Here is a 27,220-nt window from a genome sequence, read left to right on the forward strand (position 1 = left end):
TCACAAAGCACCTCTGGCTCTGACCTTGCTGAGGGAAAACCCAGCGTGGAGCACTCGGGATGCCAGCAGAGCTGGGGTTTGCTGAGGGACACCCCAAGGCTGCCACCCACAGGAGCCCAGCACTGCCAAGCAAACAGGAGCAGGGAAAGTTTCTTCCCATTAACCACTCTTGGTTCCAGTAATGATTTTGGTGGTTTCCTTCAAGAAAATTTGGGTTCAGAGGGGCACTGAGCTGCTCCAAGTGTTTCCTGTGAGGTGAGAGCCCAGAGCAGCTGGGCTGCCCTGGATCCCTGGCAGTGCCCAAGGCCAGGCTGGGCACTGGGGCTGGAGCACCTGGGACAGTGGGAGGTGTCCCTGCCATGGCAGGGTGGCACTGGCTGGGATTTAAACTTCTGTCCTATAATTCAAAGTTCTCCAAGGTTGTGCCTGCACCAGGCAGCTCCGAGGCCTCTCCATTCCCTGAAACAGTTCCCAATATTTCTGCCTTATATTATCATTCTTCAGTGAGAACATTTTCTCTTTTCAGCAGTCTTTCCGATATGTTTTTTTTTTCATTCCCTCCTGGTCCATTTTGTGAGAAAATTGAAGCACATTTCAGGACAGGTTGTTTTGACAGAAGGGAAATAACCCTTTTCTTCCCTAGTGGAAGCAGCTCTGTCCAAATTGGTGAGATTCTTTCCCTCCCAGGCATTTCTGCTTTCCTGGAAGGGAAGCTGGGCAGTCATTCTCCTGCCACATGGAAAATGAGAGTTCTGCTGTTGGATTTTCAAGTGAGAACAGGATGCAGATGCCTCCACGTTATGGGAAAACAGTATTGCAAAATCTGCTGCAAACAGCTCATGGGGAAAAACTGCCCATGACAAGGGACAGGCACTTTAAATCTCATTTTCAGAATTTATAGGAGATCTGTCTGCCTTAAGGGGCTTCTTGGAGTTCATTGTCCTGTGCCAGGAGGAGGGACTGAGTGAGAGGTGCTCTGAAATGAAGCATTTCAGCTTCTCTTTGGCTCTCTGGCTCTTTAGAGATGATAATTTTCTCAGCCACATGCCTGAGGTGGGGTTTAGAGGCTCCCCAGGGAACGGGCACAACCCTGAGGCTGCCGGAGCTCCAGGAGCCTTTGGAAAATTGGGATTGTTGGGGGTCTGTGCAGGGCCAGGGGTGGGACTGGATGATCCCTGTGGCTCCCTTCCAGCTCGGGCCATCCTGTGATTCCAACCCTTTCCAGTTCTCCCTCCATGAGTAATTTTCTACAGGAAGGCGCGGAGCACTGTGCTGATTTTTGGTGAGCTGATTGTTTTTCCCTGAATGTCCCCAAATCTCATTCCAGAGTGGGGCAGCAGCAGGTCCTGTCTGCCACGGCGTGTGGCTGTGCCCTGTCCTGTGCCTGTGGCCCAGAAGTGACCTGCACTCCTCACCCTGTGCCTGCACAGCCCTGGAGCCACGTGCCAGCAGCAGCAGCCAGGGCTGGACACTTCTCCTTCTGAAGCAATTTCATCCTCCGGGCTAGAAACTCCTTGGGATAGCAAAATCCAGGAAAAATACAGCTTTTACGGCCTTTAAATCAAAGATTCCTGACAAGCTAATAATGGGCTACTTGCTCTTGGTGACGAGGATTTTGCAGTGGCAGCGTTAGGAATTGCCTTTGTCATTGCTCCTGGCTGGACACGGGCTGGGTTATGGATGGAGCCTTCCCAGGGCAGTGCAGGGCAGGAATGCTGCCTGAATAAATGCAGCTCCACGCTGGGCTGGAGCGAGGAGCCCTGGCCAGGGAAAGCACAGGGCAGAGCACTGCAGGAGTGCAGCTCCGTGCCACCAGGGCTCCATCTCTGCACGGTGAGGTCACTTAGGTTTCCCTCCTTGCCAGCACTCATTGTTGAGGATTTCCATAAACATTTGCTCTGAAGGAAGAGGGTCAGGTCAGCTCTTCAGGGAGATGTTATATTAGGAAGCTGCTTTAATAGGCTGCCTTGCAGTTTTGAGGCTTCATAAGGAAAGGTTGTGGATATTCTAGCCTTGATTTTATAAATTGCTTTTTAGCACTGTTTACAGGGGAATCCTCTGTGTGCTGGGAATCCTCTGTGTGCTGGAAATTCTGTGTGCTGGGTGCTCTGCTGGACTGATTCAATGGGCCCTCAGCAGGGAGAAGGTTCCCCTTTCCCAGCACTTTTTAAGGTTTTTATCAGCTTTCAGAGAGAACCTTGGTGAAAATCTCTTGAATCTTCCCCTGGCTGGGAAACAAACAAGCTTATATTTAGAATACATGTTGAGGGTGGAAGGAGGGGAGGTTCAGAATGTGCATTTTGGCCCAGGCTGTGTGTGGGAAGGGCCATGTGTGCATGGGGAGGAGTGACAGAGTTCCTCAGCCAGCTGTGCTTTCCAGGCCAACTTTGGAAAGTCTCCCAAGCAAACTTGTTTATCCCATGCCATTGTATTTCTCTTTCAATGTGCACTGGAGGTGACGTCAGGTATACATCAAGTAAATGGCTCAGGAGAAGGGAACTGTCAGGCAGCCATAAATTACAGAGAGTTATGGTCGAGTTTATGGTTCTTCAACTCTTAATACACCTTGCAGCTTTAGCATAGCACTTGAGCTCACAGTGAGACAACAGTTGACAGGATTATATTTTATTTTAAGAAGTTTATATTTTAAGAAGCCCATTTGCTGCTTTCTTTTTCTCCTACTTCAGTTTTTGTCTTGGAAACAAATGATTATGGAACTTGGGCTTCCTTGTCACTGTCTGAAGTGCCCCCTCAGGTCAGTTTTTTTTTTTTTTCCTGCACATTTAGGAGCACCTGGTCCAGAAGATGAAGTGGAGTTTGTGGTGCTGGGCCTGGGCTTTGCCTCTCCCTGGTACCTGCAGGGCCAGGATGGGGAAGGAAGGCATGGAACAACTCAGAACTGAGGTGAAATGTGTGTCCTGTGGCATCTCCGGGGATAAATGTAAATACTTAAATGGCCTCATGATCTATTAAAAAATAAATGTCTAGAAATACCTTCAGTTTTTATACATGCACGGATGGAGGGAGGTGGTTCTGCCCCTCTGCTGGCTCCAAGGGCTGCTGCACTTTCCTGGGGAGCAGGACAGCCTTGTTGCAGGTGTCTCCTCTGTGCTGGAGCCTGCAGGTGTGCAGGGCTGCTGGGCAGGGATGGCTCCAGCCCACACTGTCCCCTGGCAGGCAGGCATTTGGCACTCTGCTCTCGTGGCAGGCTCCAGCTTCATTTTCCTGAGCTTTCAGCCACTTCTGACTCACTGGAACATCCTGAGCAGCACAAAACCGACTGGAAAAAGGACAAAGCCCAAGGACTGTGTGGTTATTTAGCCCAGTTTGTGCCAGGGGCCCTGAAGGAATTCAGCTTTCCTTCAGCCAGGCCAGCTCCTTGTCCTGGCACAGGTGAGAGAGGGCAAAGCTGGGCTGGAACTGTGCTGGGCACTGGGTGACCCCTGGGGACACAATTCAGCCACCTGTGGCTCCTGGGAGCATGCTGAGCTGGTGTGAGCAGCTCTGCCCGAGCTTGCTGGTAGATCTGCCAGAGCCAGCAAAGGCTCTTTGCTGCTGCCTTTCTGTTCTGGAGCTCTGCTCCTCGCTGCCAAGGACTGCAGAACTAGTTTTGAGCCATGACAATATCCTGTAGAACAGCAGGCTCTTGGGGGAGAAAACAACATTTAAAATTAAAAAAGAAATGGTATTCAAATAGAACAGTTTATGGTTCTCACATTTATTTTTAACAGAGCAAAAGGAAAACCCCATGAATTCACCTTTCTGCATGCTCCTGCAAATTGGAATGCCCTGTGCCTTGTTTACTTGCAATTCTCCCTGCATTTTTTGCAGGGTAAATCAGCTTGGGTGAAAGCAGAGCCAGCCTCATTCCTGCCAAACCCTCGGGGGCCTGGGGACGAGGAAACCCAGCTGGATCCTGCAGGATGGGCAGAGCCCAGAGGCAGAACCCTGCTCCTGCAGTGCAGCCCAGCCCGGGTGGGTCTGACACTGCTGTGGGCGAGCTCTGGGCTGGGAACAGACCCGAACGTGTCCTCAGGTGAGCTCTGGGCTGGGAACAGACCCGAACGTGCCCTCAGGTGAGCTCTGGGCTGGGAACAGACCCGAACGTGCCCTCAGGTGAGCTCTGGGCTGGGAACAGACCTGAACGTGCCCTCAGGTGAGCTCTGGGCTGGGAACAGACCTGAAGGTGTCCTCAGGTGAGCTCTGGGCTGGGAACAGACCCGAACGTGTCCTCAGGTGAGCCCTGGGCTGGGAACAGACCCAAATGTGTCCTCAGGTGACCCTGGGCTGGGAACAGACCCAAATGTGTCCTCAGGTGACCCTGGGCTGGCCCTTGCACAGTTCCTGTCTTTTGCAGTCCTGCCAGAGGGCTCTGAGCAGGCAGGTGACCCTGGGCTGGCCCTGCCAGAGGGCTCTGAGCAGGCAGGTGACCCTGGGCTGTCCCTGCCAGTCCTGCCAGAGGGCTCTGAGCAGGCAGGTGACCCTGGGCTGGCCTTGCAGGGTCGCTGAGCCTTGCCCCCAGTCCCCTTGCACTCCCTTTGTGCTGTGCAGGACCTGCAGGCAGTTCCCCAGCAATGCAGCTGCTCTGGGTCGCAGGTGGCAGCTGCAGCAGGTCCCTGGTGATCCTGAGCAGGGCTCTGATGAAAGCAGGGGGGGTGCAGGAGCAGAGAGCTCCTGATCGTTGCTGCTGGGTTGCCTGGTGACTTTGGCACCGAGGGATGCTGCCGTTCCCAAACGCAGTGCTCCACAAGGGGATCAGTAGCCTGCAATGAGCAGGGGATGTGTTAGAGGCCTGTCGGTGCAGCTGGGTGCTCTCTGCACTGCCTGATGTGTTAATTACCCCATTTTTATCTGGTCTGGCTAATGCCATTCGAAAAAATGAGATCCTGTGAGGGGAGAAGAGCCTGAGGAGAGCAGAGAGTGAAACATGGCCATTGAATGGCACAGCTCCTCAGAGGAGAATGGTTTTGTTTGGTGCCTGGCCATGGTAACAGTGCTTCCCTGGGTGGGAGAAGCTGCTCCTTTACCCCGTGTTTGCTGCCAGCCCCGAGTCTGAGGGAGGAGCTGAGCCCTTCCCAGCGTTGCTTTGCTGTTGGGTACAAATAAAATCTGAATTAACAGCAGAGCCTTCCCCACCAGCTCCCGTTTGTGAGGCTGCCTTTGGAACCTCCACGGTAAATCAGTAATTGTGTGTTGGGAGGTGGCAGAGACGAGTTCATGTACATTTGTTACGCAGAGAGACCTCTCCAGGTGCTCCTGTGCTCTGCCATTACTGTAATACATGGTTTATTTTACCAGCTTGTGTATCTCACTGAGAAATGGAGCTATCAATTTATGTAGGCATTGTAGTCCTCTTTCCATTCCTGTAATAGCTGCTGTATTTCAGCCATTTATGTACTGCACTAAACTCTTTATTTTTGTTCAGCAAACATTTTTGCCTTAAAACACAAGTTGCAGCTGATACAGTTATAGAAATGCCCCATTCTCCAGGAACTTCTTGGAGTAAAAAGCTCATTTTAGCGTGGGTTTTTGAAGGCATCTCTAAAGGCAATTAAAAAAACCCTAAAATTCTATGGAGCTCTGAGTGCCCGCAGTGGGGGTTAAAGTGATTTTTAGCTGTGCCTGGTTTTATTCTGATCTAGGGGTATAATTGGCTGATTTTCTGTCGGTTCAGGTCGGGTACTGGTGGGTCTGAAGCACCCAAGGCCCTTTGGGATGTTCAGCCCTGGTGCCCCTTAGGTTGATCCCATTTCTCCCCTTGAATTTTTCCATTAAAATTTTTCCAGGCCCACCCCAGCACAATTCTGGGACTTGTGTCATTCCTGAGACAGGCACAGTTGTAGAAAAATCTCCAGAAACTGAGCTAAAGACGTACAAACCTAAGGTCAAAAGGATTTCTGTGGAAGAGCGGGATGTTTGAGTCCTTAAAGAGAGCCCTGAGAAAAGATGGTGTGCCCAAACTTCCTTTGTTGTCTGTCTAGACTTGCAGCCCTCAGGATGTTTTTGTTTCTGCGGCTCTGAATTATGAATGGCCTTCACTTTTTCTACCTTACACTTCAACAAAAGAGCAGGAGGCACAAAGCAGGGGAAGAGTAATCCCGGTGGGAATGGGTAGAACTGTCAGTGTGACAGCCCAGGACATTTCTATTGTCCCTGCTGAGTTATTTCTGAGACAAAGCTCAGCTGCAGGCAGGGAGGGCAGGCTGCCCAGACCCCTCTGGGTGCATCCCTTCCCTCCAGCAGCACCCACTCCGTGTCCTGGGACACCTGGAGAGGGTGTCCCAGTGCCCCTGCCCGGGTCAGTGTGGGGCACATCCCTGCTCACTGCTGCCCTGCACGGGCACCGAGCTCCTGGAGCAGGCAGGAGCTGACCCAGGAGCTGAGCCACGAGCTGAGCCAGGAGCTGACCCAGGTCCAGTCTCCACTCTGGAGACAAGGCTGGCACCTGGGCACTGCCCAGTGCTCTGCACCAGCTGATGCTCCACCAACGCCAGGACTCCCCCAGGTCTGCCAGCTCTGATTAACCTCCTGTCTCCTCCTTTAATCTCCCCTGGACAGATTTGGGATAAAAGATGTGCTTAAGATCAAAGGAAGAGCAGCAGCACACAAAGGCATTAAAGCTCGCAGAGCTCGGCGAGAGCAGTTCTTTAATCCCAGCCAGAGCAATTCCCCGGTGGGAACGTGCCCAACGTGGGACATTTCTGCTCCAGAGCAGCCTGGGGCTCACCCCAGCCCCTCCTGAGGAGCTGGCCAAGCTGGCTGGAGCACCACAGCCTCTCACTTGGGGCAGGCTGGCTTTGGCTGCCGGGGAAATGCAGTGCCAGTGACATGGCAGGAATGAGAAGCAATTCCCAGGGACTCTCCTTGGAGGCTGCAGCTCCATCCCAGCTGAGCAGGGCTGTGCTGGCAGAGCCCTTCCCTCCACGGAGCACTCTGCCTTGCCCTTCTGGAATTCTCTGTCTGCAATTGCTGCTGCTGCTTCCCTTTTGGATGAGCCCAGAGTTTTTGGGGTGCTCTGCTCACCACAGTTGTGGGTTTGGGGTTTTGCCCTTTCCCAGTAAATCCCTGCAGCACAGGGATCCCCTTTGTCCCATCAGCTGTTCAAGAGGGAGGTGTGGTCCTTGGAAATGGGGAATGTGGAGGTGTTGGTGTTGGAACTGGGGCTGGAGATGGATCCCAGTGTCCCCCAGGAGCCAGAGCTGTGTCAGACACAGCTGTCCAAAAATCCCCAGAATTTCAGGAGCTGGGAGAGGTTTGGAACAATCCCCAGGAGCCAGAGCTGTGTCAGACACAGCTGTCCCAAAACCTCTGGAGCCACAGGAGCTGGGAGAGGCTTGGAACAGTCACCGTGGTACCCCCCATGGGCTCAGGATTTACCTGCAGCTGGGGGTGTCACACCCAGGGAAGTGGGGCAGTCTCTTACACCAATATTTCTCTGGAGCAATAGATCCCTTCAGGAATGTGTGTAACTCAGAGCTGCCCAACTTGCAGAGCTGAGGGTTCCAAAAGCTTCAAAATCTGCTTATAAATACTGGGGTTTTCCTGTACATTTAACTGATTTTTTTTTTTCTTTGAAATTAGGGGATGTTCACCAGGCCGTGCACAAAACAAGTGTGAAAATGATGGATATTTCAAATGAAAATTCATGGAGTGTTGCCTCAGGGTGGAAGTGGTGCCCTGAACACTGTTTTGGACAGTTCCTGCTCGCTCTCCATGGAGGATTTTGGCTGCTGTGCTGAAGAGTAAGTGGAGCTGCTTTGCCACTTCATTCCAAGTTTTAATATGGCAATGAAAAAATGTTTTGAATGATCACATTCTCTGATGGGGTCTTTACTTCATTTGTGTTGTTAACCAACATTAAAATCTGCATTTTTATGCCAGCAAAGTCGCCACAGGTAAAACTTTGCCGTACAACATATGGAATGTATATTTTAATAATTCAGTGTAATTGTGATGGAAAAGAAATCATTGGTGCTGGTATTTGAGCCTTAATGAATATTGTGGTGCCTTTAATCACCTTGATCTCATTGGCATTTCAGCAGAGCTGGGTCTAGAAGAGGTGATTATAATATTTTAATATTACCATCAAATATTCATGAAGAAACAGCAGTTGGTTCTCCCATATTACAACTTTGCTGTTGTTTTAGCACTTACTCCATCGTTCTGGAGGTGGTTGGACTCATGATCTTAAAGGTTTTTCCTAATCTGAATAGTTCCATGATTCATTACACCTTCCAAAGCATTGCCCTGGTCCCTTCTCTCAGTTCTAACAGTCCCAGTGACATCTGTGAGTGAAGTTAATTTATATTTGAGTGTGGAGTCAAAGAGCAATCAAGCAGATCCTAAATAGTGAACAATCACTCAAGAAATAGTCATGGTTAAATATAAAAAAATAAGTATCTGATTGTTCTGATCTTATTCTCAGATGGCAAGCAATTGTTCTTTATGGCTCATAAAACAAATGTGGCTCAGAAAACCTCCAGCACTTGGTATAAAAATAAATATATTTTACTGATTAAACAAATTAAATTATAATTTGATTATTTTGGACTTTTTGTGCTGTACTCCAGGTGTAAAACTAGGAGCTCCTTAGTTTACATTCATACCTCTGCCGTCATCTCTTGCCTTCTGAGATGATTTTGTTGTTCAGAATGGCTCCAATCAGTTCCTGATTTTACTGTCAGCCTGAAAAGAGCATATCTGAACTTAAAAAAATAAAAGAGATGAGGGGGGAAAAAGAAGAAATAGGTTCAAAAATAGATTCCTGCAGAGAGTATAATCAGGAGTAATTTTCTCTTTGCAGAAATACTGCAAAACAAACTGTGCTTGTTCTAAAGCAAGGGAAATATTGGAAGATCACTCTCTAGTGGTAGCAGCCAAATAGGTTTTTGAAAGTGCAGTGAGTCCACAGCAATTTTACATCTAATTCTGTGCTCTCCTCATAACAATTGACTGTTTGTTCTGCCCATATTTTCAGTCTGGCTCGCAGGAGGCATTTTCCCTGGCACAGGAGTGGCACTGGGGTGCCTGCAGAGGAGGGGAGAGCTGCAGGGGCAGGTTTGATCCCCAGGGCCAGCCCAGCTCCTGGGGAGCACCTGACACCCTGGGCAGGAGCTCTCTGGGGGGGCAGGCTCACAGAACATCAAGGAGATGCTCTGAGCCTTTCCTTTGAAGCTGTTGCTCTCAGGTTTTGTTATTAATTCATTATATTGCTCGTTAATGACACGACCCAGCACTGATGTGAGGTGGGAGTCCTGAGCAGGCTCTTGTGGTGTGTCTGCTGTCAGCCTGGGGGTCAGCACTCCATCCCCTCTCCAAGCTGGCATTCCTGATTTCAGCCAGCCCAAGCCCAGGAACCTCCAGGCAGGTTGATCTGAGCCACGTTTGCTGTGCCAGGCTGCCTCCTCCAATACACCTCAGGGTTTATTGCTCTGTTTGGCCTGTGAGTTCTGCCTGGGTGGACAATGTTGGTCTCTGGCAGTGAAACTGAGAAAAGATCTTTTCTGACGCTGCCCAGCCCATGCCTAACATTGCTAGTGGAAATTTAAAGGAAATCATCAAGGATTCCCAGTGCAGTGAGAGATCTGCAGGAAACTCTGGCCACAGTCAGGCTGGGATGCCACGAGAGTTGGAGCTGCAAGACAAAACCTGTTTGCTAAGCACAGAAGGATTTTTCCCAGGTATAAATTCTGAATTTAAACTGTAATATTTAAACCAGGTTAGTCCTGGTGAGGAGCAGTTTAGTCTGGGAGGAGATGTAGATTGAGCTAAAAGTTACTGCATTCATCAAACCAGCTCCAGCAGACTTGTTCTTAAAGGCACCCAATATAATTTTCAGAAGTGTTTTTCTAATCATATCAACAGGATAAATGCTTGGGCACTTCTCAAAATACCACTGGGAAATTCAGGAAACATTTCAAGTGTCTGGAGCATGGATAGCTGTGTTTTCATGGCCATTAATACTCAATTTCATACCACAGGAGCTGCTGGCACTGCTAATTTGTCACAATGTCACATTCTTGTTGTATCTGGAATATTTAAGGTTTGTGCCAGTGTCATTGTGGGCACCTCAGTTTGCAACCTCATTTCAGATTCCCTTTGTCCACTGGCTGCCAGTGAAGCATCTGCTGCTCATCTGAAATGATTTAGTCACTTAATCACCCTGGAGCATTGATCTGTCCATAACCTTCTGCAGAATAAAGATTTAATGTCAGTCTTGGAGGCTGCAGCAGATACCTCCAGTCTGGGCTTGCTGCAGTTCAGCTAAGCTGTTAACACATTTTTATCTTTTGAGAGTACTTTTTGAATAAGAAAAGCAAGCAAAGAAATCTTTTACCTCAGTTATCTTAACAAGTGTTTAACTTGCTGTTCAATCCTTCAATAAAAAAGGAGTCAAATATGATGTAGAGGACGCTGGTCTGCTTTTAGGACCTAAAGGTGGGCAAAGGAAGCTGGTGAGGCACCCAGAGCAGACGTGACCCTTTGTGGCCAGCGAGGAGCTGAGGTGGCAGCATTCCCACCTGCCTCCTTCCCTGGAGCTGCTGCAGCTTTGGGGTCAGGACGGGGCCCAGCTCTGGGACAGAAGGGTTTTGTGGAGGGCTGCAGTTCATCCCTGGCACCTGGGGCTCACTCCTGAAGGCTCTGCAGCCACCTGCATTCATCTCTGCCTCTGGATGAGGTTTGGGTGGCAGAATTGCTCTGCTGCCCTGGAATTGAGTTAACGTGGCAGCCAGCTGCATTGTTACTGCCTGAATACCATTCATTTTGATGTGACATATTTCTTGCTAATGGGAACATTCATATTATCAGTGTTTTCAAAAGGCTGCAGGAAGGAAAAAGCTCTGCCACAACACTATCAATATTCCCAGGGCAGGCAGTGCAGGAGGGAGCGCTCTGCCTCCTGGAGCCCTGCCTTTATTGATTGCTAGAGGTCTTAAAAACATTTTCACCTTCTTTCTGCACACTTTTTCCTGTCAGAGGCTGCGAGTGAAGGGGAAAATTAACATAAACAGGTAAAATAAATGGAAAAGCAACATATTTCTGTGAGGAATCCTGAGATACCTGCTCTGTTTGGGCAAAGGGAGCACTGTGATAGGAGCAGCTCAAAAGGGAAGGGGAGTTTAAAGCAGACTAAGGAATGCTGGACACTGAGTTACTTGGATTTGTAATGGGTTGAAATCCTGCTTTTCCTTGATTTTTGTGAGCTGGGAAAAACTGACAGAGGTTTTGGTGTGGGACCAGGTAAGGTGGTCATGGGGATGGGGTGGTTTTTGAGGAATGGGTGCAGCTGCCCCCACATCAGCTGAATCTGATTTCCCAGCTCTGGGTTAGCTCTGTTTAAAATCAGGTAATAACAAAGTAGGAAACAGAGTAAGAAGAGTGATAAAGTAGTAAACAGGCAAAATGAAAGGGGAAGGTGGCTTTGGAGCAGTGTGAGAACAGCTCTTTCTGTGCTTCCTTCAAAGGGAGTGCTGTGTTTGGGAGAACAAAGATTATGAAAAGAAAACAGATTTAGAAAACACCTAGAAATACCAAGAGGCTAGGAGACTGATTTTGAAATTATTTTTATTATTTTTCCCTATTTATAAAATTGGTGGTGACTGATTTCTGGATTCATAATGATATTAGAAAATAAATGAACAGACTTTCTCTGCCCAGTGCATTTTAACTTTGCAGGCACTGCCAAAGTTCCGAATTGAGGCTGAATTGAGACCCAACTTCCCTGAAATAAGCCATGACAAAAAGTTAACAGGATCCAGGCACTCTGATATGAAATACCTCATCTGGGCTGATCTCACACAGCTGAGGGAGGGGGTAATTCAGTCCTGTGGGTGAGTTTGGTCAGAGATCTCGCTGTTATTTCAGCCTGTTATTTCTGCCTCAGCTTTTCACATTTGCAATTACTCTGTGGCAATGGGAGAGGCAGGCTGCTGGAAGGGAGCAGCCCCTGGCTGATGCTGAGCTGCAATCCCAATCTCAGCTCTCCCTGCCCTGGGAATGAAAGGGCCACGTGGAATCTGAGCACTTCGTGTCACGCTGCTGCAGAGGATTGGTGTTTTGTGAAAGGAAAAGCCATTTCTCAGCAGAATTAAAGCTAATGTGTGACTCCAGAAAAGCCCTGTGAAGCTCTGCGTTGTGATTTGCTTTCAGGATGAGATTTTCTAGTAAACACCAGCAGATGTAGAATGAAAAGCCCTTCAGATGGGCACCTCCACAAGTGTCAGGAGCCATCAGGCAGGTCTGGAAATGCTGGAGAAGCCCCCAGGGCTTGCAGTAGATCAGCCCCCACAGGCTGAGGGTGCCCTGGCTGCCTCTGCCTTGAACTGAGCATCTTCAAATGCTTTATCAAAAAACAAAAAAAAATCTCAAATCCTTTATCAAAACTTGCTCCACACAGGAGATACTGTGTGGCTGGAAGTTCCTGTGTCAGAAAAGACAATCCTGGAATGCCCAGGGATGATATTCAGTAGTTCAGCCACAAATGTGTTCAGAATGGCCAGACCCCCCTGCAGCAGGGCCAGCACTTTGCCAACATCACCCGATTATTTCCTGACCTTTGGCAGCCCCTGCACTGCTCTGGTGTGACAACATTTTATAAACTCAGCTTTGCAGGAGGCACTGAGAGGAGAGAGCACTGAGTGGGCTCTGATGGAGCTTACAGACCCATGCAGGATGTGCCAGGTGGGCGCTTTGTGGGATGGGGTGTGGGATGTGGGGCTGCCCTGCCCTCCCCGCTCCTGGGGGTTATCCTGCCTTGCTTTGTGGGATGGGGTTTGGGATGTGGGGCTGCCCTGCCCTCCCTGCTCCTGGGGGTTATCCTGCCTTGCTTTGTGGGATGGGGATTGGGGCTGCCCTTCCCTCCCTGCTCCTGGGGGTTATCCTGCCTTGCTTTGTGGGATGGGGTTTGGGGTGTGGGGCTGCCCTTCCCTCCCTGCTCCTGGGGGTTATCCTGCCTTGCTTTGTGGGATGGGGTTTGGGGTGTGGGGCTGCCCTTCCCTCCCTGCTCCTGGGGGTTATCCTGCCTTGCTTTGTGGGATGGGGTTTGGGGTGTGGGGCTGCCCTGCCCTCCCTGCTCCTCGAGGTTATCCTGCCTTGCTTTGTGGGATGGGATTTGGGGTGTGGGGCTGCCCTGCCCTCCCTGCTCCTGGATTTTATCCTGCCTTGCTTTGTGGGATGGGGTTTGGGGTGTGGGGCTGCCCTTCCTCCCTGCTCCTGGGGGTTATCCTGCCTTGCTTTGTGGGATGGGGTTTGGGGTGTGGGGCTGCCCTTCCTCCCTGCTCCTGGGGGTTATCCTGCCTTGCTTTGTGGGATGGGGTTTGGGGTGTGGGGCTGCCCTTCCTCCCTGCTCCTGGGGGTTATCCTGCCTTGCTTTGTGGGATGGGGTGTGGGATTTGGGGCTGCCCTTCCTCCCTGCTCCTGGGGGTTATCCTGCCTTGCTTTGTGGGATGGGATTTGGGGTGTGGGGCTGCCCTGCCCTCCCTGCTCCTCGAGGTTATCCTGCCTTGCTTTGTGGGATGGGGTTTGGGGTGTGGGGCTGCCCTTCCTCCCTGCTCCTGGGGGTTATCCTGCCTTGCTTTGTGGGATGGGGTGTGGGATGTGGGGCTGCCCTTCCTCCCTGCTCCTGGGGGTTATCCTGCCTTGCTTTGTGGGATGGGGTTTGGGATGTGGGGCTGCCCTGCCCTCCCTGCTCCTGGGGGTTATCCTGCCTTGCTTTGTGGGATGGGGTTTGGGGTGTGGGGCTGCCCTTCCTCCCTTCTCCTGGAGGTTATCCTGCCCTTTAAAGCCTGCTGCTCCCACCCATGGAATGGCAGCACTCCTGGTACCTGTTCCCTGCACATTTGTGTTGTGCAAGCCTTCTAAGGATCAGAATTTACCCTTGGATTTTTAATCCAGTGACAGCTTATCTAACTTTGTTTTCATTAAGTAACATGATGCTGTGAAGTGCCTGGGAATATTATTTTTGAGAGACTGCAGGTTAATTATTGAAAACTTGAAAAAGGAAATATTAAGCCAATTATTAAATTAGAGTTGATTATTAATCCCGGAGAGATAATTACCAAGGCCTGAGGCAATTTGTCTTCTGTTTGAAATAGATTTTTCCTTGATTAAGTTGTATTTGTCACTTAGTCCCATGGTTATTTCTGCAAAGGACTTTATTATCCTGCAAAGTAGAAAACACTTCTCTGAAGTTGACCCCAAATAATTGGGAAACTTTTGAGCTGAATTCTGTGCAAGGGCACACCAGCATTGGGGAATAATCTGTCCTTGCTCCCCTCAAAGGCAAACTGCTTCTGAGTGAGTAGGATTTCTACCACGGCAACAAAAAAGAGCAATTTATAGCTGTAGAAATGCATAAAATGTGAGTTTTGTTTCAGAAACCCACAGGTAATGCTGAGCATTAAATGCACATCTTGTAGTGTAATCAAATGATTGTAGTGAGACTTAAAAACTGCAATAGTGAAAGACAAGATAAGTGATGTTTGCTCTGAGGCACCATTAAAATTCTGTGCTTGAGGAAAGCAGAGGCTGAAGGCATTTTAACCCTTCAGCCAAGAGCTGAGAATCTCAGGCCATCAAATGGATCTGAGTGCATTATTCTGGATTCTGTGTTGGTTACCCTGTGGCACGTTAAATACAAGGGGTCTGGGAACGTTCCAAGTGTTTGTGCTTAAACCCGAGTTTAAATCACTTGTGAAACAGCTTTTCTGGGTATCTGAGTCATAAATCTCAATTTAATTGCTGTGGAGAGGATGGAGGAGCACTTTGGAGTGAAGTGGTTCCAGGAGGGCAGAGCCTGTGGGTTCCTGGCAGATTTTCTGAGCTGTGGCAGCCCCTGGCTTTGGAGGAGGACTACAGAGGACACTGAGGGTGTTTTTTCTTTCATATTTCTCTAGCAAGGTGAAAATGTACCCATGTTTTCCCTAAAGATGAGGCTTTCAGTGCATCCAGCACAGAGAGGATGAATGTTCTCTGCTTTCCTGGAAGAATCAGCTTGACAGAAGAATCCTGATTCTTGTGCTCAGTCACTTTTCATCCTGGAATTCAAAGAGCATTATTCATAACCCCCTTCTGGAAATTCACCACAAAAAGGCCTCATTTTCTCCTCAGCTTAATTTTATTTTGCTCTGTGTACAGGAAGAGTGAGGATGCTCAGTGTCCATTGTGTCCTGTCCCTCCCCAAATCTGGGAGGAGAAATATTCCTGTAACAAATCCAGGCTCCTCTCCATGGACAGCATTTGTGAGGAGGTGCTGCAGTGCAGAAATGGGCTGCCAAGAAGGCTTAGATGGACAAGTTAGAGAAAAAAATGGAAAATATTTTACTAAAGAAGGCAGAATGCTGTTTGTAAGGATTCTGGTCTGACTTTACCTTCCTGTGTTGGCAGGGAGCAGCATTCCTGCCACCAGGAGCAAGAGGAGAACACTCCAGGCTGTGCCAGAGGAGGGTCAGGCTGGACAGCAGCAGGAATTCCTCCATGGAAAGGGTGCTCGGGCCTTGGCACTGCCCAGGAGGTGTCCCAGGAATTCCTGGAGGTGGCACTCAGGGCTCTGGGCTGGGGACAAGGTGGGGATTTGCATAGATTGGGCTCAATGGGCTGGGAGGGCTTTTCCAGCCTCAGTGGCCCTGGAATGCTGGGATTTCTGAATTTAATAAACATCCCAGTACAGAGCTCACCTTCCACTCAAGGACGTTTGGCACTCAGGGCAGGGTGCCCCTGACTCCTCTGTGCTGTGGTCGATTCACCTGTGCTTGCTGTGTGGGATGGCAGCCCCAGACCCCTCTTCCATGATGGAACAGCCATGGATCAGGGACGTTTAGGGGTGTCCATGATGGAACAGTCATGGATTGGGGACTGTTAGGGATGCCCATGATGGGACAGCCATGGATTAAGGATTATTAGGAGTTTCCATGATGGAACAATCATGGATTAGGGATGTCTGTCATGGAACAGTCATAGATCAGGGACTGTTAGGGATGTCCATGATGGAACAGTCATGGATTAGGGGTTTCCACAATGGAACAGTGATGGATTAGGGATTGTTAGGGATGTCCATGATGGAACAGTCGTGGATCAGGGACTGTGAGGGGTTTCCATGGTGGAACAGCCATGGATTGGGGACTGTTAGGGATGTCCATGATGGAACAGCCATGGATTAGGGATGCCCATGATGGGACAGTCATGGATTAAGGATTGTTAGGAGTTTCCATGATGGGACAGTCATGGATTAGGGATGTCCATGATGGAACAGCCATGGATTGGGGACTGTTAGGGGTGTCCATGATGGAACAGTCATGGATCAGGGACTGTTAGGGATGCCCATGATGGAGCAGCCATGGATCAGGGACCTCTCAGAGGTCATTTGGAGCACAGTTTACCCGACCTTTGCATTTGCTGCGGTGCTGCTCCTCCGCTCCAAGGCAATTCCACACTTGGCATTCCCACAGACAGCGAGCAGGCCTGAGCTTATTAAACCTCCCCCCAGCTGTGGGAGGGAGGCAAATATTTATTGTCTCATTTCATGGCTAAGGCAACACGAGCTGAGACAACCTAATGAAAAATGATGAGCAAACCTGCCGTGGTGCCCGGCCAAAATCCGGCCAAGCCAAGAACTGGCAAGGCTCCCACTGAGCCCGGACTGTGCAGAGTCAGAGCTCTGAAAGAGCTTGCTCTCCTCAGGAGATTCTCTTTAGGTGTTTTAAGTCCTCCCTGCATGGGTCCCAAACAAGATTTGTAGAACAAAATAACTATTTTTTTTTGTCATTTACAGGCTTTGAAAACCTGCTGTCAATTTTTTTTTTTCCTTTGCTATTTCATTCTGCTTGAGTAAGGATTTTATATCTTGGCTCTTCCTGAGATGTGAGTACACCTGACAGTCTGAGCCCATCCCTAGAGGAGGGGTTGTGCTGCCCTGTGAGGCTGGGCACGACAGGAGCAGCTTGTGCCACCCGACAGGAGGAGCAGCAGGGCAGTGCGGGTGGGAGCTGGCAGCCTGTCCCCTGGGATGGCACCAGTGCTGCTGTCAATAAAGCTGCAGAGCTGCTCAGAGGGAAGAGCAGAGCTTTGTTCAGCAGCAGTTGTGGCCCCAGGGACACTTGGTGCTTTCCTGGGGAGAGCACAGCGAGCCCAAATTGCTGCTGAGCTCCCGTGGGACGGGGCTGCGGGAATGGGTTGTGCCCCGGCTGCTCCAGCTCCTGAAAAATAACACCACGAGCAGCCAGGCTGGGCAAACAAATAGCATATTAGAGAGTTTATTCCTGTGTGCTGCTTCCACCCCATTTGTCAGCGTTTCATCCCACCTGCTGCTGGAAAGGATTCTGCTGCTCCGAGATGCCTGCGAGGCGTTGTTGGCATCTCGTACTACACGAGAATATCAATATCTGCTTTGAATAACCTCAATGTATTTTAAACAAGACATTTCCAAATGGTTGCTCTGTAGCTGTGCGGGAGCTCTGTGGAGCTCCAATTAAGAGTCTGTCAGCATTTGCAATGTGATCCATTGTGAAAATTTATTCTGGGTAGAAATTTGGCATGTAATAACCCAGACCTGGAATTCTCTTTTCTCCTTCCTTTGCTGTTCCACTGGTTTTCTTCCTCTTCTGTGTTGGAAAACAATATCTGATGCTGTAAGTGATAAATAATGGAGATAAAAATTGCTCTGCATGAGAGGCCAGAGCAAGGCAAAGGAATGGCTGTTCCAGGGGTGATCACAGCTCCCCGACTCCAGCAGTGAGGCAGAATGGGAAGGAGCTGTTTGAGCAGAAAAGGCTTCTTGTGAAGTAACAAATAATGGCTGTTAGCTGAAGGAGGGTAGATTTAGATGGGATTTTGGGAAGAATTTCCTCCCTAGGAGGGTGGGCAGCCCTGGCACAGGTGCCCAGAGCAGCTGGGGCTGCCCCTGGATCCCAAGGCCAGGTTGGAGCAGCCTGGGACAGTGGGAGGTGTCCCTGCCATGGCAGGGGTGGCACTGGGTGGGATTTAGGGTCCCTCCCAACCCAAGGCAGAGAGTGGTTCCATGTTTCTGAGTTAGAACATCACAGTTTGAGGCCTGGAGGCACCTGCAGCTGAAGTGGAGCAGCAGAGGTGCTGCAGGATTTCTCCTGTGATGATCAGATTGTGTGAGTGGGACAGACCTGATGGGAAATTCACTCGGTGACGTGCAGCTGGAGCTGGATCCCCAGCCCTGCCGGGTGCTCTGCCAGGCTGTGCTGCTTCCCCTGGGGGCACTGAGTGCTGGGCATCATCCCAGCTCTGCACTGAGCCATGAACTCTTGTTAAAAACCTAAAAACTGGAGCTGGTCTCACTTGAAGTTGTGAACTTGTCCTTCAGGGTGCCCATGTGCTGCTCCCCTGCGGGTGTCTGGCTGCAGAGGAGGTTGGGTGCCAGTGCCAGCATTTTTGGATGGTTGAGTGGCCTCCAAGCTGCTTTGTGTGAAGACTCTGCCAAGTCCATTATCCACCTTGGATGGCAGTTTGCAAACTGCAGCCACCCGTTATCCCAAGATGTTGCTGCTGGATTTTTCCAGGTTCTCACCACTGGTGAGCACTCAGAGAACATCTGCAAACAGCAGGAGGGGCTGGCACAGTGTGCTCCCCTGGCAGATGGCATCTGGAACCCTGGGACATTGGCACAGGAGAGCTGTGCTGAGCCCCTGGACAGCATCCAGACATGGGAGCTGGGAGAGATCACCTCCAAAATTCAGCCAGAAAGGAAACCCTGAGGAGAGCTGGCCTGCAGCAAGGTAGGATAAACATATTTCAAATAAATGAGGTCTTTTTCTGCAGCAGCAGGGAAATGGAAAGGTGTTGGGGCGAGGGAGGGCAGCTGCACGTGGAGCTGCTGCACTGGGTCTCCTCGTGGCCTCCAGTGCATCTGCAGTAAATGTTTGATCTGAGCTGTCAGAGGAGTGCTGTGAATCTTATTATGCACCTCAGAACCGGGCTCGGCTCCGAAATTTGCAGTGAAGAGTCCCTGATTTCCTCCACATTCCAAAATTAATTTGATTGCACGCTGCGCTTTTAGATGTGGTAGATCTGTGTGGTTGTGGGAATAATTCTGTAGCAGAAAATGGAATGGGCATGAAATGGAAAACTGGTGTTGAAAAAACCCAGTGCACTCCTTTACAGCCCAAATTGTGTTTGCTGCAGCCATGGTGGGGTGTGGAGACCAATGGACACTGACCTTGGTAAACACCAGGGCTGGTGAGGTCTGCTTTTAACTCCTCATAATTTAAATAATAGTTAATGTTTCTTATCAAAATGATAACAGCTGTGGAGGGGTGTCATATTCAGGCTTTTTCAGGTGTTCATTAATATATCTGAAGTCTCTCTTCTTGTCTCAGCCCCTTCCCTTCTGTACTTGGCTGTGTGCTTTGGAGAACACCCTGAGATGTGCGAGGGGTGCCCAGCACCCTGCCTGGGTGCTTTGGAGGGTACCCTGAGATGTGCAAGGGGTGCCCAGCACCCTGCCTGGGTGCTTTGGAGAGCTGTGATTTATGGCTGTTGACAGTGAATGCTTTGCCCCACCAGAGACCTGGGTCAGGCAGGCAGCTCCTCCTTTCTGTGGCTCTCAATCTGAGCTGAGCAAAAGGCTGAGAGAAGCAGCTGTGTGCTGGCTGGGCTGCCAGGCCTGGCTGGTCCCAGCTGGGCTCTGCACAGGGGCTGCTGCTGGTCTCACTTTGCCTTGGGAGCTGGGAAAGAACTCCTTTGTGTTTTTCTTCCCGCCGTCCTTGGTCTGGTGTTTGTTCTGTGAGGTAAATGGATCAGGAGCCTGCTGTCTGCCATGGCTGAAAATCCAGTTTAATTTCTGCTCCCTCAAGGTAACGACACCGATTTTAGAAATATATTTTGTACAAGGGAGCTCTGAATCCTGTGGCTGTTTTCTCTGAGGTCTGTCGTGCTGAAAGCTGCCATGGCACCATATGGTCCGTGTGGGGACAATTGCCATCCTGTGCTTTGGGGGGAGCAGGGCAGGTACAGCGATGGCACAGCTCAGAGCTGAGCTGCTGCAGGGCTGGGCTGATCTTGGGGGGCAATTCCTCCTAGAGCTCTTTTACTCTGCAATTCTACTCTTATGAAACCAAAAATCCTCATAAAATAACTTTTAGTCATTTCTCTGTGGGGAAAATGTACAGCAGCAGGTGGTCACAGAGAACGGAGTTAAATATCATGGATTGTGCAGAGAAGACAATGAGATTTTAATGTTGTTTCCTGGTTATTATTTTTGTGATTTAGATTTCAGATTGGATAAAGGAAAATTGTGGAGGAAGATAAGGATGCAGGCCTCCAAGGATGTGGTAAACATCTAGAAGAATTTATTGTATCTAATGATTTGAAAATTATTTCATGCACTAAAAAGGCAAAGGAAAAACAAGTTAGAGACAAAGCCAATAGAGCATTTGCAACAGAAATCTTTGTGTAATGTATCCACAGGCACAAGTTTCAATGACTTAAAGGAGGAAAAGAATTCACAGGTGAGCTGCACCTGAGCACCTCTGATTAAGTGAAGGCAGAGGATGGAATCCTCTCCAATCCAATCTGCCTTCATGCCAGCTGGAGTATCCCTGGTGACATCCCCTGGGGAAAGCACATCCCAGTGCTGCCTTTGGCACTCACCAGGGTTCAGAGGTGTGCCCTGCAGGGTTCAGAGGTGTGCCCTGCCCAGTTCAGAGGTGTGCCCTGCCCGGTTCAGAGGTGTGCTCTGCCCAGTTCAGAGGTGTGCCCTGCCCGGTTCAGAGGTGTGCCCTGCCCGGTTCAGAGGTGTGCCCTGCCCAGTTCAGAGGTGTGCCCTGCAGGGTTCAGAGGTGTGCCCTGCCCGGTTCAGAGGTGTGCCCTGCCCAGGTCAGAGGTGTGCCCTGCCCAGTTCAGAGGTGTGCCCTGCCCGGTTCAGAGGTGTGCCCTGCCCAGTTCAGAGGTGTGCCCTGCCCGGTTCAGAGGTGTGCCCTGCAGGGTTCGGAGGTGTGCCCTGCAGGGTTCGGAGGTGTGCCCTGCCCGGTTCAGAGGTGTGCCCTGCCCGGTTCAGAGGTGTGCCCTGCCCAGTTCAGAGGTGTGCCCTGCCCGGTTCAGAGGTGTGCCCTGCCCAGTTCAGAGGTGTGCCCTGCAGGGTTCAGAGGTGTGCCCTGCCCAGTTCAGAGGTGTGCCCTGCCCAGTTCAGAGGTGTGCCCTGCCCGGTTCAGAGGTGTGCCCTGCAGGGTTCAGAGGCGTGCCCTGCCCAGTTCAGAGGTGTGCCCTGCCCGGTTCAGAGGTGTGCTCTGCCCAGTTCAGAGGTGTGCCCTGCCCGGTTCAGAGGTGTGCCCTGCAGGGTTCAGAGGTGTGCCCTGCCCAGTTCAGAGGTGTGCCCTGCCCGGTTCAGAGGTGTGCCCTGCAGGGTTCAGAGGTGTGCCCTGCAGGGTTCAGAGGCGTGCCCTGCAGGGTTCAGAGGCGTGCCCTGCCCAGTTCAGAGGCGTGCCCTGCCCAGTTCAGAGGTGTGCCCTGCCCAGTTCAGAGGTGTGCCCTGCAGGGTTCAGAGGTGTGCCCTGCAGGGTTCAGAGGTGTGCCCTGCCCAGTTCAGAGGTGTGCTCTGCCCAGTTCAGAGGTGTGCCCTGCCCGGTTCAGAGGTGTGCCCTGCCCAGTTCAGAGGTGTGCTCTGCAGGGTTCAGAGGTGTGCCCTGCCCGGTTCAGAGGTGTGCCCTGCCCGGTTCAGAGGTGTGCCCTGCCCGGTTCAGAGGTTTTCCCTGCCCAGTTCAGAGGTGTGCCCTGCTGTAGCTCAGCACAGTCTCTGTCCCAGCAGTGTCCGTGGGCAGGGCTGTGTGCCGGGAGGTGATTCCTCCTCCATGTGTTTCCCTGGTCTCTTCCTCAGCAGAGGTGACACCTGTGGTGGTCACTGGAGATGTGAAGGGCCCTTGTCCAACATCCCAACCCAGCACCTTCCAGAAGGACAGGCAGGATGCAGAGGGGTGCTGGGCAGGGAGAAGGGCCAGGCTCCAGCTGGATGCTGAGGGTGTCCAGCAGCTTGGCTCTGCTCAGCCTGCCAGCTTCTGCAGCACTTGAGTTTTCATCAACTTCTGTTAAGTACTCCTAGCTTAGACACTTTCTGGGGAGAAGCCATTTGGACAGCAGCGTTCTGGAAGCAGAAGTTTGCAGTTCTCATCCCTGGAAGATGATGCTGGGAATGCCCAAAGCCAGCTCATTAAATATTCCTGTTACTGATGGGCCCTCAGGGGCCTGTTCTTTATAAGCAGCTGGTGGTTCCCAAAATCAGCTGGAAGGCTTGGCCAAGTTTGATTGCTTGGCTTTGAGGATACTTAGATCAGACTGATGCCCTTTTGTTGCATTCCAGTGTTTCTGATTTCTCTTGGATTCTCATTTATTTCCTCTGATTAATTTGTTTCAGGAGGTGCAGCCAGCATCCCTGCGAGCCTGGGCTGGCACAGGCTCTGTGTGTGTCAGCCCTGCACTGATGGCTGGGTACACTTCACCACAGACAACCCCAGACTGCTTTGGGGGGGAAGGACATGGAGGTTCTATCCCCTCCCACTGTCCCAGGTGCTCCCAGCCCTGTCCTTGGGCACTGCCAGGGATCCAGGGGCAGCCCCGGCTGCTCTGGGCACCTGTGCCAGGCCTGCCCACCCTACAGGGAACAATTCATTTAATGAATCCAATCTGAACTTACTCTTTCCATTTAAAGCCATAAAACCCTTTTTTTTTTTTTTAATTTCTGATGCCATGTTACCAAAGGGTAATCTAAAGCAGCAAAGGCCTTTTTTGTTTGCATTTTGAATATTTGCAGGAGTGCTTGTTTTCCCAGAACACTGGAAGCAGCACAGGTGCCTGAGGAGGGCAGAGAAAGCCACGGTGAGTGCAGTTAGTCCAAGGAGAAGAAGAAACTGTTGCTTCTGCACAATTCCATTATTCACTGCTGAATTATACTTCATTATGAGAGGCTGCCCAGCATCCCTGGGGCTGCAGTGGTATTATCAGCTTCAAGGAACTCCAGCAATAACAGCTTACCTTACATTTACGGAACGCTTTTCATTTGCAAATGCTTTGCAAACAGCAGCTCCTCTCCTCCCGACATCTGGAACGCAGATAAAGGTTATTGGATCTATAAAGCAGCAAAGAAAGAGGGAAATGTTGAGCTTTATTTAATATGAAATACAATGTGCACAATCTCAGATCTGCTGGTATTTCTCAGAGCTATTCATGTCCGAGATCAGGTTTTGTGTCACAGTGGCAGGCTGAGATCAATGGCGATACAACAGCAGAGCCCCAGAAGTGCCAAGTGTCTGTGGAATCACGTGGAATCTCTCCCACCAGTGCACAAATCCCTTTGAAAAAGGAGATGGAACCATTGCAGCAGTTGTTAAAAATGTATGTGCAGCCTTCACAGGAGGCACACTCCATCTGGAATGGCAGAGCAAACTGGTTGCACTGGGCAGGGCAGTGCTTGCACGTGCAGCTGTGAATTCAGCTCGAGCTCAAAACTCCTGGGCCCCTCTTTCCCTCTCGGAGGAGCTGAGTGAGCCCTGGGAAGCTGCTGCCATCCCAAGGAGCAGGTCAGGAGCTCCCTGGTGACTGAAGGGCCGTGCCTCACTCCCTGCCCTGCAGTCCTGTCCCATCCATTTCCCTGAGCAAACTCTCCTGGGGAGGCTGGGCTGGGTCACTGAGCTCTGCAACTGCAGAGCTCTGAGCAGTAAAATAATTGCAACTGCAAAGCTCTGAGCAATAAAATAATTGCAACTGCTCTGCAACTGCAAAGCTCTGAGCAGTAAAATAATTGCAACTGCTCTGCAACTGCAAAGCTCTGAGCAGTAAAATAATTGCAACTGCTCTGCAACTGCAAAGCTGTGAGCAGTAAAATGCCTGAAGCACTTCCTGAGGGGACAGCGGGGCTCAGGGCCGGGGTGCCCATGCCCAGCCACATTTCTGAGCAGCTCCCACAGTGAGGAGAGGAGGTTTTAATCAAGTGAAATTCCAAGATATTGCAAATGAATAATGTTCCTATTTCATGAGCTGGCTTCCAGGCACTTTGGGATTTCTGTATTATGAAAAAGACACTTTTGTGATATTGATGTTTGTGTGTATGGGTGCAGTGTGCCTGTCACAGGTCCTGTAGTGACAGGACAAAGGGGAGTGACCTGGAGCTGATGGAGGCACACATTTAGATTTTGTTGTCTTTTCTGTCTCGCTGGGAGTTGGTGACTTTTCCTTGTTAAAGCACAGAAGAGAGTGGGGCTGGTTGTTGTCTTCCTTTGGGTTCTGTGTGCACTGGATTGAGCTTTATAAAAACCAGGAATATCTCTGGGCTAGCAGCAGGTGTATCTTCTGGGGACACCTTTATCTTCTGCGAGTCTCATTACCCTGACCCTAACTCTGCAATTAGCAGCCTTTAGTAAATATTACATATTATTTATGCTTCCCAGCCCTCCCATGCTGGCAGGATGGAGTTTTCAGGGAAGCAGGGGGAGTGCTCTGTTACCTGTGGGTGGAATGGGGGCTCTGTCCCCAGCAGCCCTGGCTGATGTTTGCCCCTGGCCCCAGCAGGATTTACCAGGAGGAGGGCTGGGACCTGCCTCAGGTCCTGGCAGCTCCAGGGAAACATTCCTGGTGTGGCACAGAGCTCAGGGATGCAGAGCAACTTTTAACTTTAACTTTTTCAATGCCTGTGAACCTTTGTATCTCACACAGTGTTTGTGCAGCTTTGCTTTTTAACCCACTTCCAGTGTCCAGATGTAGCCGTGATATTTTATGAACAATCCTTTGCCAGGATTTTTCCCTCCTGAGGAGCCTCAGGAAAGAAATGTGAACAATAACTGTGTGCTGCTGTGGAATGCAACAGGTGCAGCTGGGATTGGGGCATGTTGGCTGTCTCTAATTAATGGCCAATCACAGATGCAGCTGCATCGGCCTCTGAGAGTCACAAGATTTTGTTATGTATTCTATTCTGGTTCTTTCAAGCCTTCTGATTGATCTTTTCTCTGTATTATTTTAATACAGTTTTAATGTAGTATTTAAATATAATATATATAATAATATAATAAACCAGCCTTCTGACTTTATATATATAATAATACAATAATCAAGCCTCACATCTCCACACATGAAGTGTTTCCAACGTCCCACTCTGTTTCCTTCAGTGGCTAGCCAAAGTTTCCAGGAATTCCCAGTGCCCTGATCATTTGAATTACCTGAATAATCCCAGCAAGGATCTGTTTTGAAAGCCAATATTTAGATACAGAGCTGCTCATTTGCATTTTTCCCCCCTGAGGCCTCGGATGGGTTTGTTTGTCCCAGATGGGTTTGTTTGTCCCAGAGCTCAGCCCAAACCCGTTGTCCTTGTCCTTTGCTGCTGCTAATCCTCAGCCCTGGGAGTAAACAAAGTCAGCCAGTGCAAGCGGTGTTTGCAAGGTGTTCCCCTCTTTATTTACCTTCTGCAGGACATGAAATAAATCTGCAGTTCTTCTCTGTCAGAACCCTGGGTGATTAAAGGTGTGAGGCTGGGACTGCCTGGGAATAGAAGGCTTCAGGGAAACTCTGAATCCCCTCCAGGAATTAAAGAGGGCTTAGAAAAAGGAGGGAGAGCAAATATTTTCACAGGCAGAGAGTGACAGGAAAGGGGGTTGTTTTTAAGGTAAAAGGGGGTGAAAGGGAATGCCAGCATTTGGCCAAAAAAGCACTTGACTCATGAGAAATAAAGAGTGGCAGGAAGGTGTTTGGGAGCTCAAGTTGAAATTGTTATGACTTAAGAGTGAAATTGTTGCTTGTCAGGATTAACTAGTTAATACAATTCCTAAGAAGACTATTACAGATTCCTCTTTCCTAATGTTTTCTCTCTGATAGTTATACATTAATTTTACTGACTATAATGAGAGTATAATGCAGAAGAATAGTTTTTCCAGTGTGATCTGAAGATGTGATGAATATTCGAGGTGCTTTTAATTTTTGTCCATTTGAGGTGAAGTTTTCCATGCATGTTTGCTATGAAGGCAGAACTCCTGTTTAATTTACATTTTACATGTTATTAATTACCAGTGTTTAATGCACTTTACCTAAGCTTCAAAATTTTAATTCAATTTATTTTTGGCACCTCATTAAGTAGATAATCTTGGTATGCTGTGCTACTTCTGGAATACTTTTCCAGTGCCTAAATGCCTAACTTTAGCACTTTTAAAATTCCTACCCAAAAATACATTTCGTTTCTCCACTTTCATAAATAAAACCGTGTATTCAAGACTTCCTTTTTCTCAGCACTTTGTAAACTAAACTTTCAATATTTTCTTTACTTCTTTATGTGGTTTTTTTTTGAGTTGCCTGGCGAGGAGATGCAAATGTGGCACATATAAAAGATCTTCCATTTTAATTTAATTGCTGAACGTTTCTGCACAGTGCAGCCATGATGTGCTTGGCTTTTATTGCCTGCTCCAGCAGCTCCCACCCGTGAGTCAGCGAGGCCCTGGGAGCAGCAGAGCTCTGAGCTCTGTCCCTGCCTGTCCCCTGGCTGTGCTCCTGGCTCCACGCTCGCTGGCCCTGGAGCTGATGGAGAGCTGCAAGCACCACAAAAGGGCACGTTAGAAAAAGGATTTTTAAATATTTGTTTATTATTTTAAAGAAAATATAAAATTCTTCCAGGCATTCTGGGAGTGAGGAGTTTGTCTCTACAGAATGAGAATTCCTCCAGCTTCACTGAGGGCTCCTGGCTGGGGAAGCAGGAGTGAAATGCCCGAATTCTGCACCCAGCTGGGCAGTCCAGGGATTTAAATACCAGACTGAAATATCACAGAATATCCTGAGCTGGAGGGGACCCACAGGGATCATCCAGTTCCCACTCCTGGCCCTGCACAGGACACCCCACGCGCTGGCAGCTGAAATCCACTGATAGCAGCCATGAACAATTGTCTCCATCAGCTGTTTGCTGGGACAGAAATGGGCTCAAAAGTAATGAAATTTCATTTTTTTGAGCAACATTTTGGGCTTGGTCCTGATGCTCTTCCTCTTAAAGCCTCCTCTGCTTCAGTCACAAGGAGAAATTATTTTGCTGAAACATCACAGCAGCTGAGCCTGCTCTTGACAAAGCAGTGCAGAGAGCCCTGCTGTCCTCCTGGTTTTGCCTAATTAATTAATATAAATATTTCTTTTTTCACAGGTACAGAACAGGACAATTTAAATCGAGCAATCCCTCCCCTTTCTTGGCTTGGATTTGGCTGTGTCAGTCCTCACTTTTCAAGGGGGGCAGAAACCCAGCCCG

General features: G+C 49.7%; 1 long non-coding RNA gene across 1 annotated transcript; it reads left to right on the plus strand.

Annotated features, from left to right (window-relative positions):
- Positions 1 to 2,416: 2,416 nt before the first annotated feature.
- Positions 2,417 to 27,218, plus strand: LOC135307409 (uncharacterized). The gene is made up of 5 exons (XR_010368129.1): positions 2,417 to 2,755; positions 3,832 to 4,036; positions 7,582 to 7,742; positions 18,525 to 18,740; positions 27,119 to 27,218. It is a non-coding gene; the product is annotated as an uncharacterized LOC135307409 (long non-coding RNA).
- The last annotated feature ends 2 nt before the right edge of the window (positions 27,219 to 27,220 follow it).

Source organism: Passer domesticus, chromosome 9 (genome assembly GCF_036417665.1).
Source record: "Passer domesticus isolate bPasDom1 chromosome 9, bPasDom1.hap1, whole genome shotgun sequence".
NCBI classification, from domain to species: Eukaryota; Metazoa; Chordata; class Aves; order Passeriformes; family Passeridae; genus Passer; species Passer domesticus.